Source organism: Ambystoma mexicanum, assembly GCF_040938575.1.
Source record: "Ambystoma mexicanum isolate Mex_15411 chromosome 12 unlocalized genomic scaffold, UKY_AmexF1_1 Mex_chr12_unloc.1, whole genome shotgun sequence".
In the NCBI taxonomy this organism is placed as follows: domain Eukaryota; kingdom Metazoa; phylum Chordata; class Amphibia; order Caudata; family Ambystomatidae; genus Ambystoma; species Ambystoma mexicanum.
Genome location: NW_027182322.1, coordinates 15,366,320 through 15,381,332, shown reverse-complemented (window position 1 = coordinate 15,381,332; position 15,013 = coordinate 15,366,320). Strand labels below are relative to the sequence as shown.

The 15,013-nt window shown below is 46.5% G+C and overlaps 6 non-coding genes across 6 annotated transcripts; all 6 read left to right on the top strand.

Annotated features, from left to right (window-relative positions):
- Positions 1-467: 467 nt before the first annotated feature.
- Positions 468-539, top strand: TRNAA-CGC (transfer RNA alanine (anticodon CGC)). The gene has a single exon. It is a non-coding gene; the product is annotated as a tRNA-Ala (tRNA).
- A 2,393-nt stretch (positions 540-2,932) lies between these two features.
- On the top strand, positions 2,933-3,004 carry TRNAA-CGC (transfer RNA alanine (anticodon CGC)). Its single transcript has one exon. It is a non-coding gene; the product is annotated as a tRNA-Ala (tRNA).
- A 2,383-nt stretch (positions 3,005-5,387) lies between these two features.
- On the top strand, positions 5,388-5,459 carry TRNAA-CGC (transfer RNA alanine (anticodon CGC)). Its single transcript has one exon. It is a non-coding gene; the product is annotated as a tRNA-Ala (tRNA).
- Positions 5,460-7,852: 2,393 nt separating this feature from the next.
- TRNAA-CGC (transfer RNA alanine (anticodon CGC)) lies at positions 7,853-7,924 on the top strand. Its single transcript has one exon. It is a non-coding gene; the product is annotated as a tRNA-Ala (tRNA).
- Positions 7,925-10,317: 2,393 nt separating this feature from the next.
- TRNAA-CGC (transfer RNA alanine (anticodon CGC)) lies at positions 10,318-10,389 on the top strand. Its single transcript has one exon. It is a non-coding gene; the product is annotated as a tRNA-Ala (tRNA).
- Positions 10,390-12,782: 2,393 nt separating this feature from the next.
- Positions 12,783-12,854, top strand: TRNAA-CGC (transfer RNA alanine (anticodon CGC)). Its single transcript has one exon. It is a non-coding gene; the product is annotated as a tRNA-Ala (tRNA).
- Positions 12,855-15,013: the final 2,159 nt, after the last annotated feature.

The following is a 15,013-nucleotide window of genomic DNA, read 5'->3' as shown; positions in this document are numbered from 1 at the left end:
GTGACCATGAGGTTTTCCATTCTTGCTCCAGTTTTCCCTGCTCTTTTGCTAGTGCTTCACTCGGCAGAATGTTTTGACCAGAAGAGTTCTCCCTGAAAATTATGTCTGCGGGACAGACACACTGCATACCGAGGGGATGTAGCTCAGTGGTAGAGCACTTGCTTTGCATGGATGAGGCCCTGGGTCCAATCCCTGGCATCTCCAATTGTTTCCCTTTTTTTGACTGTCATATGGTCTCTGTCCACGAGATGGCTCTTTGAGCACGGTAATCCTCTGGTGGAATACTTCCCCTGGAAGTCATCTCTTATGGAGAAGCATAATGCACACTGCTTCAGCTGACCATGTGCTTTTCCAGTCTTGCTCCCGTTTTCCCTGGTCTTTTGCTAGTGCTTCAGTTGGCAGCATATTTTGACCGGAAGAATTCTCCCAGGAAAAGATGTCTGCAGGACAGGCCCACTGCACACCGAGCGGATGTAGCTCAGTGGTAGAGCGCATGCTTCGCATGTATGAGGTCCCGGGTTCAATCCCCGGCATCTCCATTTGCATAAACATCAGTGTGATTTTGTCCCGGTTATTTTGTATTTCACACTGCAACTCGGGCCATGATTATAGGATCATCGACATTCATATCTATTTGTCTGAGAAAACGCTGGTGCCCGTATGGCAAACCTGCCTATAATATATCACTGAGGTTTACGTCCCTGCCAGTGTCAACATCCTGTATGCCTTCACAATCACTACAAATAGAAATGCACAGAGAGAAACATCACACCACAGTTTTAACGGTGCAGAATCGTGAAAGTATTGGCATTGCCTTGCGTTTCTTTTAAGTCGATTGTTTTGGTTCCGAATGTATAGCTCCACCATTGTACCTTTGTAGCATATGATGCCTAGCTTTAAAAATAATTTGTTTTCACTGGATGTGGCCACAGATGTGCCTCTGTTGTCAACCTAAGTCGATCAGGTTCTGTAACTTGTTAGTTTTGAGCTGGAATATCCTACCAGCTCTGCTGCTGGGGCCTATCTCTGGCTTCTAAAAGCAAAAGTCTTGAACATATTGATATTTTTCATTAGTTGGTCAGGGGAATTGCATGGGGGGGCAGCCTTTCTGCATGTTTCTATGGACAACCAGACACAGGTGGCTCTAAAATGAAGTCTGCCATTTGGAAACTCCAATTCGACAGTTACCGTCAGTTCTGGGCGCTGTTAGTCCCAAGCAGCCAGCCAGCATCTGGTAGATTTCACAGTTCCTTGCTGGCAGTGGGGATGTAACTCAGTGGTAGAGCACATACTTGGGAAGTATGAGGCCACAGGTTCGATCCCAGGCATCTCCATGTGATATTTTTCCTCAATTGTGGGCTTTTTATCCTGTACATAGGAATTAGGATGATGTGTTCTTTTGCCATACTAAATCCTGTTCCTGAACGTCTTCTCTTTGGAGCCGATGATTGTGGACATGCACGGTGCACCATGCTTCAGTGTGATGTCTGCTTTTTTCATTGGAAGCCTGTTAGCCTGATCTCTTACCGGGATGACACAAGGCAGACTCGTTCAGACAGAGGGGCATTGGCTGAAAATAGTGTCTCCACCGGTCCTCCTGCTAGGCAGTGGTGTCATTCTGAGGTGCTGTGCACGCTCACCAACTATCACCCCCTCTGACCTTTCCCACCGCAGAACACCCTGAATGCATTCAGCGGGTTATGCTTCATTCTAGGGCTGCAATGGATCGCCTAGTGGCAAAACCAATGGAAGCACCATTGACCTTCCGCAGAATTCCACTGCTTGTCTGCCTAGAGAAGCGACATCTGCCGAGTGTGCTAGGGACACTCATGACGGCAGAGCTATAGAGTGGTGGGTCCACGTTGCTTTCCACTAGCCAGCAAATACAGAAGGACATCCGAAAGAGGTGTCAGTCTATCTAGCAACATATGTGGGCTTTCGGCTGGAGGAATTCCTGCGCGAAATGGTGCTATCTCATTTTTGGTGTTTGAAGACATACATATATATATATATATATATATATATTTATTTTTTCTCCATAACTACACTTCTCAAATCTGGGGCATCTATCCGAGATGGCTGTGTCACATTATGTGATGTCTCAGGCACCAACGTGATGAGATCGACCTGGCGCTTTAACTTTGTCATTGTAAGTAGTAAGATGTAATTTGGCAGTTGTCATGTTTTTTCATATGCACTACTGCAAACCCCTTTCCTTACTTAGCCCACTCCCTCCTGAAGCTTTTAGGTGTGATGAGGAAGCGTCCTCTCAGCGGGGATGTAGCTCAGTGGTAGAGCGCATGCTTTGCATGTATGAGGACCTGGGGCATTTCCACTTGTTTCTCTTTTTGACTGTCATATGATCTCTATCCACTAGATGGCCCTTTGAGCACAGTAATCCTCTGGTGGAAATCTTCCCCTGGAAGTCATCTCTTATGGAGAAGCAAAATGCACACTGCTTCAGTGTGACCATGAGGTTTTCCATTCTTGCTCCAGTTTTCCCTGCTCTTTTGCTAGTGCTTCACTCGGCAGAATGTTTTGACCAGAAGAGTTCTCCCTGAAAATTATGTCTGCGGGACAGACACACTGCATACCGAGGGGATGTAGCTCAGTGGTAGAGCACTTGCTTTGCATGGATGAGGCCCTGGGTCCAATCCCTGGCATCTCCAATTGTTTCCCTTTTTTTGACTGTCATATGGTCTCTGTCCACGAGATGGCTCTTTGAGCACGGTAATCCTCTGGTGGAATACTTCCCCTGGAAGTCATCTCTTATGGAGAAGCATAATGCACACTGCTTCAGCTGACCATGTGCTTTTCCAGTCTTGCTCCCGTTTTCCCTGGTCTTTTGCTAGTGCTTCAGTTGGCAGCATATTTTGACCGGAAGAATTCTCCCAGGAAAAGATGTCTGCAGGACAGGCCCACTGCACACCGAGCGGATGTAGCTCAGTGGTAGAGCGCATGCTTCGCATGTATGAGGTCCCGGGTTCAATCCCCGGCATCTCCATTTGCATAAACATCAGTGTGATTTTGTCCCGGTTATTTTGTATTTCACACTGCAACTCGGGCCATGATTATAGGATCATCGACATTCATATCTATTTGTCTGAGAAAACGCTGGTGCCCGTATGGCAAACCTGCCTATAATATATCACTGAGGTTTACGTCCCTGCCAGTGTCAACATCCTGTATGCCTTCACAATCACTACAAATAGAAATGCACAGAGAGAAACATCACACCACAGTTTTAACGGTGCAGAATCGTGAAAGTATTGGCATTGCCTTGCGTTTCTTTTCAGTCGATTGTTTTGGTTCCGAATGTATAGCTCCACCATTGTACCTTTGTAGCATATGATGCCTAGCTTTAAAAATAATTTGTTTTCACTGGATGTGGCCACAGATGTGCCTCTGTTGTCAACCTAAGTCGATCAGGTTCTGTAACTTGTTAGTTTTGAGCTGGAATATCCTACCAGCTCTGCTGCTGGGGCCTATCTCTGGCTTCTAAAAGCAAAAGTCTTGAACATATTGATATTTTTCATTAGTTGGTCAGGGGAATTGCATGGGGGGGCAGCCTTTCTGCATGTTTCTATGGACAACCAGACACAGGTGGCTCTAAAATGAAGTCTGCCATTTGGAAACTCCAATTCGACAGTTACCGTCAGTTCTGGGCGCTGTTAGTCCCAAGCAGCTAGATTTCACAGTTCCTTGCTGGCAGTGGGGATGTAACTCAGTGGTAGAGCACATACTTGGGAAGTATGAGGCCACAGGTTCGATCCCAGGCATCTCCATGTGATATTTTTCCTCAATTGTGGGCTTTTTATCCTGTACATAGGAATTAGGATGATGTGTTCTTTTGCCATACTAAATCCTGTTCCTGAACGTCTTCTCTTTGGAGCCGATGATTGTGGACATGCACGGTGCACCATGCTTCAGTGTGATGTCTGCTTTTTTCATTGGAAGCCTGTTAGCCTGATCTCTTACCGGGATGACACAAGGCAGACTCGTTCAGACAGAGGGGCATTGGCTGAAAATAGTGTCTCCACCGGTCCTCCTGCTAGGCAGTGGTGTCATTCTGAGGTGCTGTGCACGCTCACCAACTATCACCCCCTCTGACCTTTCCCACCGCAGAACACCCTGAATGCATTCAGCGGGTTATGCTTCATTCTAGGGCTGCAATGGATCGCCTAGTGGCAAAACCAATGGAAGCACCATTGACCTTCCGCAGAATTCCACTGCTTGTCTGCCTAGAGAAGCGACATCTGCCGAGTGTGCTAGGGACACTCATGACGGCAGAGCTATAGAGTGGTGGGTCCACGTTGCTTTCCACTAGCCAGCAAATACAGAAGGACATCCGAAAGAGGTGTCAGTCTATCTAGCAACATATGTGGGCTTTCGGCTGGAGGAATTCCTGCGCGAAATGGTGCTATCTCATTTTTGGTGTTTGAAGACATACATATATATATATATATATATATATATATATTTATTTTTTCTCCATAACTACACTTCTCAAATCTGGGGCATCTATCCGAGATGGCTGTGTCACATTATGTGATGTCTCAGGCACCAACGTGATGAGATCGACCTGGCGCTTTAACTTTGTCATTGTAAGTAGTAAGATGTAATTTGGCAGTTGTCATGTTTTTTCATATGCACTACTGCAAACCCCTTTCCTTACTTAGCCCACTCCCTCCTGAAGCTTTTAGGTGTGATGAGGAAGCGTCCTCTCAGCGGGGATGTAGCTCAGTGGTAGAGCGCATGCTTTGCATGTATGAGGACCTGGGGCATTTCCACTTGTTTCTCTTTTTGACTGTCATATGATCTCTATCCACTAGATGGCCCTTTGAGCACAGTAATCCTCTGGTGGAAATCTTCCCCTGGAAGTCATCTCTTATGGAGAAGCAAAATGCACACTGCTTCAGTGTGACCATGAGGTTTTCCATTCTTGCTCCAGTTTTCCCTGCTCTTTTGCTAGTGCTTCACTCGGCAGAATGTTTTGACCAGAAGAGTTCTCCCTGAAAATTATGTCTGCGGGACAGACACACTGCATACCGAGGGGATGTAGCTCAGTGGTAGAGCACTTGCTTTGCATGGATGAGGCCCTGGGTCCAATCCCTGGCATCTCCAATTGTTTCCCTTTTTTTGACTGTCATATGGTCTCTGTCCACGAGATGGCTCTTTGAGCACGGTAATCCTCTGGTGGAATACTTCCCCTGGAAGTCATCTCTTATGGAGAAGCATAATGCACACTGCTTCAGCTGACCATGTGCTTTTCCAGTCTTGCTCCCGTTTTCCCTGGTCTTTTGCTAGTGCTTCAGTTGGCAGCATATTTTGACCGGAAGAATTCTCCCAGGAAAAGATGTCTGCAGGACAGGCCCACTGCACACCGAGGGGATGTAGCTCAGTGGTAGAGCGCATGCTTCGCATGTATGAGGTCCCGGGTTCAATCCCCGGCATCTCCATTTGCATAAACATCAGTGTGATTTTGTCCCGGTTATTTTGTATTTCACACTGCAACTCGGGCCATGATTATAGGATCATCGACATTCATATCTATTTGTCTGAGAAAACGCTGGTGCCCGTATGGCAAACCTGCCTATAATATATCACTGAGGTTTACGTCCCTGCCAGTGTCAACATCCTGTATGCCTTCACAATCACTACAAATAGAAATGCACAGAGAGAAACATCACACCACAGTTTTAACGGTGCAGAATCGTGAAAGTATTGGCATTGCCTTGCGTTTCTTTTCAGTCGATTGTTTTGGTTCCGAATGTATAGCTCCACCATTGTACCTTTGTAGCATATGATGCCTAGCTTTAAAAATAATTTGTTTTCACTGGATGTGGCCACAGATGTGCCTCTGTTGTCAACCTAAGTCGATCAGGTTCTGTAACTTGTTAGTTTTGAGCTGGAATATCCTACCAGCTCTGCTGCTGGGGCCTATCTCTGGCTTCTAAAAGCAAAAGTCTTGAACATATTGATATTTTTCATTAGTTGGTCAGGGGAATTGCATGGGGGGGCAGCCTTTCTGCATGTTTCTATGGACAACCAGACACAGGTGGCTCTAAAATGAAGTCTGCCATTTGGAAACTCCAATTCGACAGTTACCGTCAGTTCTGGGCGCTGTTAGTCCCAAGCAGCCAGCCAGCATCTGGTAGATTTCACAGTTCCTTGCTGGCAGTGGGCATGTAACTCAGTGGTAGAGCACATACTTGGGAAGTATGAGGCCACAGGTTCGATCCCAGGCATCTCCATGTGATATTTTTCCTCAATTGTGGGCTTTTTATCCTGTACATAGGAATTAGGATGATGTGTTCTTTTGCCATACTAAATCCTGTTCCTGAACGTCTTCTCTTTGGAGCCGATGATTGTGGACATGCACGGTGCACCATGCTTCAGTGTGATGTCTGCTTTTTTCATTGGAAGCCTGTTAGCCTGATCTCTTACCGGGATGACACAAGGCAGACTCGTTCAGACAGAGGGGCATTGGCTGAAAATAGTGTCTCCACCGGTCCCCCTGCTAGGCAGTGGTGTCATTCTGAGGTGCTGTGCACGCTCACCAACTATCACCCCCTCTGACCTTTCCCACCGCAGAACACCCTGAATGCATTCAGCGGGTTATGCTTCATTCTAGGGCTGCAATGGATCGCCTAGTGGCAAAACCAATGGAAGCACCATTGACCTTCCGCAGAATTCCACTGCTTGTCTGCCTAGAGAAGCGACATCTGCCGAGTGTGCTAGGGACACTCATGACGGCAGAGCTATAGAGTGGTGGGTCCACGTTGCTTTCCACTAGCCAGCAAATACAGAAGGACATCCGAAAGAGGTGTCAGTCTATCTAGCAACATATGTGGGCTTTCGGCTGGAGGAATTCCTGCGCGAAATGGTGCTATCTCATTTTTGGTGTTTGAAGACATACATATATATATATATATATATATATATTTATTTTTTCTCCATAACTACACTTCTCAAATCTGGGGCATCTATCCGAGATGGCTGTGTCACATTATGTGATGTCTCAGGCACCAACGTGATGAGATCGACCTGGCGCTTTAACTTTGTCATTGTAAGTAGTAAGATGTAATTTGGCAGTTGTCATGTTTTTTCATATGCACTACTGCAAACCCCTTTCCTTACTTAGCCCACTCCCTCCTGAAGCTTTTAGGTGTGATGAGGAAGCGTCCTCTCAGCGGGGATGTAGCTCAGTGGTAGAGCGCATGCTTTGCATGTATGAGGACCTGGGGCATTTCCACTTGTTTCTCTTTTTGACTGTCATATGATCTCTATCCACTAGATGGCCCTTTGAGCACAGTAATCCTCTGGTGGAAATCTTCCCCTGGAAGTCATCTCTTATGGAGAAGCAAAATGCACACTGCTTCAGTGTGACCATGAGGTTTTCCATTCTTGCTCCAGTTTTCCCTGCTCTTTTGCTAGTGCTTCACTCGGCAGAATGTTTTGACCAGAAGAGTTCTCCCTGAAAATTATGTCTGCGGGACAGACACACTGCATACCGAGGGGATGTAGCTCAGTGGTAGAGCACTTGCTTTGCATGGATGAGGCCCTGGGTCCAATCCCTGGCATCTCCAATTGTTTCCCTTTTTTTGACTGTCATATGGTCTCTGTCCACGAGATGGCTCTTTGAGCACGGTAATCCTCTGGTGGAATACTTCCCCTGGAAGTCATCTCTTATGGAGAAGCATAATGCACACTGCTTCAGCTGACCATGTGCTTTTCCAGTCTTGCTCCCGTTTTCCCTGGTCTTTTGCTAGTGCTTCAGTTGGCAGCATATTTTGACCGGAAGAATTCTCCCAGGAAAAGATGTCTGCAGGACAGGCCCACTGCACACCGAGGGGATGTAGCTCAGTGGTAGAGCGCATGCTTCGCATGTATGAGGTCCCGGGTTCAATCCCCGGCATCTCCATTTGCATAAACATCAGTGTGATTTTGTCCCGGTTATTTTGTATTTCACACTGCAACTCGGGCCATGATTATAGGATCATCGACATTCATATCTATTTGTCTGAGAAAACGCTGGTGCCCGTATGGCAAACCTGCCTATAATATATCACTGAGGTTTACGTCCCTGCCAGTGTCAACATCCTGTATGCCTTCACAATCACTACAAATAGAAATGCACAGAGAGAAACATCACACCACAGTTTTAACGGTGCAGAATCGTGAAAGTATTGGCATTGCCTTGCGTTTCTTTTCAGTCGATTGTTTTGGTTCCGAATGTATAGCTCCACCATTGTACCTTTGTAGCATATGATGCCTAGCTTTAAAAATAATTTGTTTTCACTGGATGTGGCCACAGATGTGCCTCTGTTGTCAACCTAAGTCGATCAGGTTCTGTAACTTGTTAGTTTTGAGCTGGAATATCCTACCAGCTCTGCTGCTGGGGCCTATCTCTGGCTTCTAAAAGCAAAAGTCTTGAACATATTGATATTTTTCATTAGTTGGTCAGGGGAATTGCATGGGGGGGCAGCCTTTCTGCATGTTTCTATGGACAACCAGACACAGGTGGCTCTAAAATGAAGTCTGCCATTTGGAAACTCCAATTCGACAGTTACCGTCAGTTCTGGGCGCTGTTAGTCCCAAGCAGCCAGCCAGCATCTGGTAGATTTCACAGTTCCTTGCTGGCAGTGGGCATGTAACTCAGTGGTAGAGCACATACTTGGGAAGTATGAGGCCACAGGTTCGATCCCAGGCATCTCCATGTGATATTTTTCCTCAATTGTGGGCTTTTTATCCTGTACATAGGAATTAGGATGATGTGTTCTTTTGCCATACTAAATCCTGTTCCTGAACGTCTTCTCTTTGGAGCCGATGATTGTGGACATGCACGGTGCACCATGCTTCAGTGTGATGTCTGCTTTTTTCATTGGAAGCCTGTTAGCCTGATCTCTTACCGGGATGACACAAGGCAGACTCGTTCAGACAGAGGGGCATTGGCTGAAAATAGTGTCTCCACCGGTCCCCCTGCTAGGCAGTGGTGTCATTCTGAGGTGCTGTGCACGCTCACCAACTATCACCCCCTCTGACCTTTCCCACCGCAGAACACCCTGAATGCATTCAGCGGGTTATGCTTCATTCTAGGGCTGCAATGGATCGCCTAGTGGCAAAACCAATGGAAGCACCATTGACCTTCCGCAGAATTCCACTGCTTGTCTGCCTAGAGAAGCGACATCTGCCGAGTGTGCTAGGGACACTCATGACGGCAGAGCTATAGAGTGGTGGGTCCACGTTGCTTTCCACTAGCCAGCAAATACAGAAGGACATCCGAAAGAGGTGTCAGTCTATCTAGCAACATATGTGGGCTTTCGGCTGGAGGAATTCCTGCGCGAAATGGTGCTATCTCATTTTTGGTGTTTGAAGACATACATATATATATATATATATATATATATTTATTTTTTCTCCATAACTACACTTCTCAAATCTGGGGCATCTATCCGAGATGGCTGTGTCACATTATGTGATGTCTCAGGCACCAACGTGATGAGATCGACCTGGCGCTTTAACTTTGTCATTGTAAGTAGTAAGATGTAATTTGGCAGTTGTCATGTTTTTTCATATGCACTACTGCAAACCCCTTTCCTTACTTAGCCCACTCCCTCCTGAAGCTTTTAGGTGTGATGAGGAAGCGTCCTCTCAGCGGGGATGTAGCTCAGTGGTAGAGCGCATGCTTTGCATGTATGAGGACCTGGGGCATTTCCACTTGTTTCTCTTTTTGACTGTCATATGATCTCTATCCACTAGATGGCCCTTTGAGCACAGTAATCCTCTGGTGGAAATCTTCCCCTGGAAGTCATCTCTTATGGAGAAGCAAAATGCACACTGCTTCAGTGTGACCATGAGGTTTTCCATTCTTGCTCCAGTTTTCCCTGCTCTTTTGCTAGTGCTTCACTCGGCAGAATGTTTTGACCAGAAGAGTTCTCCCTGAAAATTATGTCTGCGGGACAGACACACTGCATACCGAGGGGATGTAGCTCAGTGGTAGAGCACTTGCTTTGCATGGATGAGGCCCTGGGTCCAATCCCTGGCATCTCCAATTGTTTCCCTTTTTTTGACTGTCATATGGTCTCTGTCCACGAGATGGCTCTTTGAGCACGGTAATCCTCTGGTGGAATACTTCCCCTGGAAGTCATCTCTTATGGAGAAGCATAATGCACACTGCTTCAGCTGACCATGTGCTTTTCCAGTCTTGCTCCCGTTTTCCCTGGTCTTTTGCTAGTGCTTCAGTTGGCAGCATATTTTGACCGGAAGAATTCTCCCAGGAAAAGATGTCTGCAGGACAGGCCCACTGCACACCGAGGGGATGTAGCTCAGTGGTAGAGCGCATGCTTCGCATGTATGAGGTCCCGGGTTCAATCCCCGGCATCTCCATTTGCATAAACATCAGTGTGATTTTGTCCCGGTTATTTTGTATTTCACACTGCAACTCGGGCCATGATTATAGGATCATCGACATTCATATCTATTTGTCTGAGAAAACGCTGGTGCCCGTATGGCAAACCTGCCTATAATATATCACTGAGGTTTACGTCCCTGCCAGTGTCAACATCCTGTATGCCTTCACAATCACTACAAATAGAAATGCACAGAGAGAAACATCACACCACAGTTTTAACGGTGCAGAATCGTGAAAGTATTGGCATTGCCTTGCGTTTCTTTTCAGTCGATTGTTTTGGTTCCGAATGTATAGCTCCACCATTGTACCTTTGTAGCATATGATGCCTAGCTTTAAAAATAATTTGTTTTCACTGGATGTGGCCACAGATGTGCCTCTGTTGTCAACCTAAGTCGATCAGGTTCTGTAACTTGTTAGTTTTGAGCTGGAATATCCTACCAGCTCTGCTGCTGGGGCCTATCTCTGGCTTCTAAAAGCAAAAGTCTTGAACATATTGATATTTTTCATTAGTTGGTCAGGGGAATTGCATGGGGGGGCAGCCTTTCTGCATGTTTCTATGGACAACCAGACACAGGTGGCTCTAAAATGAAGTCTGCCATTTGGAAACTCCAATTCGACAGTTACCGTCAGTTCTGGGCGCTGTTAGTCCCAAGCAGCCAGCCAGCATCTGGTAGATTTCACAGTTCCTTGCTGGCAGTGGGCATGTAACTCAGTGGTAGAGCACATACTTGGGAAGTATGAGGCCACAGGTTCGATCCCAGGCATCTCCATGTGATATTTTTCCTCAATTGTGGGCTTTTTATCCTGTACATAGGAATTAGGATGATGTGTTCTTTTGCCATACTAAATCCTGTTCCTGAACGTCTTCTCTTTGGAGCCGATGATTGTGGACATGCACGGTGCACCATGCTTCAGTGTGATGTCTGCTTTTTTCATTGGAAGCCTGTTAGCCTGATCTCTTACCGGGATGACACAAGGCAGACTCGTTCAGACAGAGGGGCATTGGCTGAAAATAGTGTCTCCACCGGTCCCCCTGCTAGGCAGTGGTGTCATTCTGAGGTGCTGTGCACGCTCACCAACTATCACCCCCTCTGACCTTTCCCACCGCAGAACACCCTGAATGCATTCAGCGGGTTATGCTTCATTCTAGGGCTGCAATGGATCGCCTAGTGGCAAAACCAATGGAAGCACCATTGACCTTCCGCAGAATTCCACTGCTTGTCTGCCTAGAGAAGCGACATCTGCCGAGTGTGCTAGGGACACTCATGACGGCAGAGCTATAGAGTGGTGGGTCCACGTTGCTTTCCACTAGCCAGCAAATACAGAAGGACATCCGAAAGAGGTGTCAGTCTATCTAGCAACATATGTGGGCTTTCGGCTGGAGGAATTCCTGCGCGAAATGGTGCTATCTCATTTTTGGTGTTTGAAGACATACATATATATATATATATATATATATATTTATTTTTTCTCCATAACTACACTTCTCAAATCTGGGGCATCTATCCGAGATGGCTGTGTCACATTATGTGATGTCTCAGGCACCAACGTGATGAGATCGACCTGGCGCTTTAACTTTGTCATTGTAAGTAGTAAGATGTAATTTGGCAGTTGTCATGTTTTTTCATATGCACTACTGCAAACCCCTTTCCTTACTTAGCCCACTCCCTCCTGAAGCTTTTAGGTGTGATGAGGAAGCGTCCTCTCAGCGGGGATGTAGCTCAGTGGTAGAGCGCATGCTTTGCATGTATGAGGACCTGGGGCATTTCCACTTGTTTCTCTTTTTGACTGTCATATGATCTCTATCCACTAGATGGCCCTTTGAGCACAGTAATCCTCTGGTGGAAATCTTCCCCTGGAAGTCATCTCTTATGGAGAAGCAAAATGCACACTGCTTCAGTGTGACCATGAGGTTTTCCATTCTTGCTCCAGTTTTCCCTGCTCTTTTGCTAGTGCTTCACTCGGCAGAATGTTTTGACCAGAAGAGTTCTCCCTGAAAATTATGTCTGCGGGACAGACACACTGCATACCGAGGGGATGTAGCTCAGTGGTAGAGCACTTGCTTTGCATGGATGAGGCCCTGGGTCCAATCCCTGGCATCTCCAATTGTTTCCCTTTTTTTGACTGTCATATGGTCTCTGTCCACGAGATGGCTCTTTGAGCACGGTAATCCTCTGGTGGAATACTTCCCCTGGAAGTCATCTCTTATGGAGAAGCATAATGCACACTGCTTCAGCTGACCATGTGCTTTTCCAGTCTTGCTCCCGTTTTCCCTGGTCTTTTGCTAGTGCTTCAGTTGGCAGCATATTTTGACCGGAAGAATTCTCCCAGGAAAAGATGTCTGCAGGACAGGCCCACTGCACACCGAGGGGATGTAGCTCAGTGGTAGAGCGCATGCTTCGCATGTATGAGGTCCCGGGTTCAATCCCCGGCATCTCCATTTGCATAAACATCAGTGTGATTTTGTCCCGGTTATTTTGTATTTCACACTGCAACTCGGGCCATGATTATAGGATCATCGACATTCATATCTATTTGTCTGAGAAAACGCTGGTGCCCGTATGGCAAACCTGCCTATAATATATCACTGAGGTTTACGTCCCTGCCAGTGTCAACATCCTGTATGCCTTCACAATCACTACAAATAGAAATGCACAGAGAGAAACATCACACCACAGTTTTAACGGTGCAGAATCGTGAAAGTATTGGCATTGCCTTGCGTTTCTTTTCAGTCGATTGTTTTGGTTCCGAATGTATAGCTCCACCATTGTACCTTTGTAGCATATGATGCCTAGCTTTAAAAATAATTTGTTTTCACTGGATGTGGCCACAGATGTGCCTCTGTTGTCAACCTAAGTCGATCAGGTTCTGTAACTTGTTAGTTTTGAGCTGGAATATCCTACCAGCTCTGCTGCTGGGGCCTATCTCTGGCTTCTAAAAGCAAAAGTCTTGAACATATTGATATTTTTCATTAGTTGGTCAGGGGAATTGCATGGGGGGGCAGCCTTTCTGCATGTTTCTATGGACAACCAGACACAGGTGGCTCTAAAATGAAGTCTGCCATTTGGAAACTCCAATTCGACAGTTACCGTCAGTTCTGGGCGCTGTTAGTCCCAAGCAGCCAGCCAGCATCTGGTAGATTTCACAGTTCCTTGCTGGCAGTGGGCATGTAACTCAGTGGTAGAGCACATACTTGGGAAGTATGAGGCCACAGGTTCGATCCCAGGCATCTCCATGTGATATTTTTCCTCAATTGTGGGCTTTTTATCCTGTACATAGGAATTAGGATGATGTGTTCTTTTGCCATACTAAATCCTGTTCCTGAACGTCTTCTCTTTGGAGCCGATGATTGTGGACATGCACGGTGCACCATGCTTCAGTGTGATGTCTGCTTTTTTCATTGGAAGCCTGTTAGCCTGATCTCTTACCGGGATGACACAAGGCAGACTCGTTCAGACAGAGGGGCATTGGCTGAAAATAGTGTCTCCACCGGTCCCCCTGCTAGGCAGTGGTGTCATTCTGAGGTGCTGTGCACGCTCACCAACTATCACCCCCTCTGACCTTTCCCACCGCAGAACACCCTGAATGCATTCAGCGGGTTATGCTTCATTCTAGGGCTGCAATGGATCGCCTAGTGGCAAAACCAATGGAAGCACCATTGACCTTCCGCAGAATTCCACTGCTTGTCTGCCTAGAGAAGCGACATCTGCCGAGTGTGCTAGGGACACTCATGACGGCAGAGCTATAGAGTGGTGGGTCCACGTTGCTTTCCACTAGCCAGCAAATACAGAAGGACATCCGAAAGAGGTGTCAGTCTATCTAGCAACATATGTGGGCTTTCGGCTGGAGGAATTCCTGCGCGAAATGGTGCTATCTCATTTTTGGTGTTTGAAGACATACATATATATATATATATATATATATATTTATTTTTTCTCCATAACTACACTTCTCAAATCTGGGGCATCTATCCGAGATGGCTGTGTCACATTATGTGATGTCTCAGGCACCAACGTGATGAGATCGACCTGGCGCTTTAACTTTGTCATTGTAAGTAGTAAGATGTAATTTGGCAGTTGTCATGTTTTTTCATATGCACTACTGCAAACCCCTTTCCTTACTTAGCCCACTCCCTCCTGAAGCTTTTAGGTGTGATGAGGAAGCGTCCTCTCAGCGGGGATGTAGCTCAGTGGTAGAGCGCATGCTTTGCATGTATGAGGACCTGGGGCATTTCCACTTGTTTCTCTTTTTGACTGTCATATGATCTCTATCCACTAGATGGCCCTTTGAGCACAGTAATCCTCTGGTGGAAATCTTCCCCTGGAAGTCATCTCTTATGGAGAAGCAAAATGCACACTGCTTCAGTGTGACCATGAGGTTTTCCATTCTTGCTCCAGTTTTCCCTGCTCTTTTGCTAGTGCTTCACTCGGCAGAATGTTTTGACCAGAAGAGTTCTCCCTGAAAATTATGTCTGCGGGACAGACACACTGCATACCGAGGGGATGTAGCTCAGTGGTAGAGCACTTGCTTTGCATGGATGAGGCCCTGGGTCCAATCCCTGGCATCTCCAATTGTTTCCCTTTTTTTGACTGTCATATG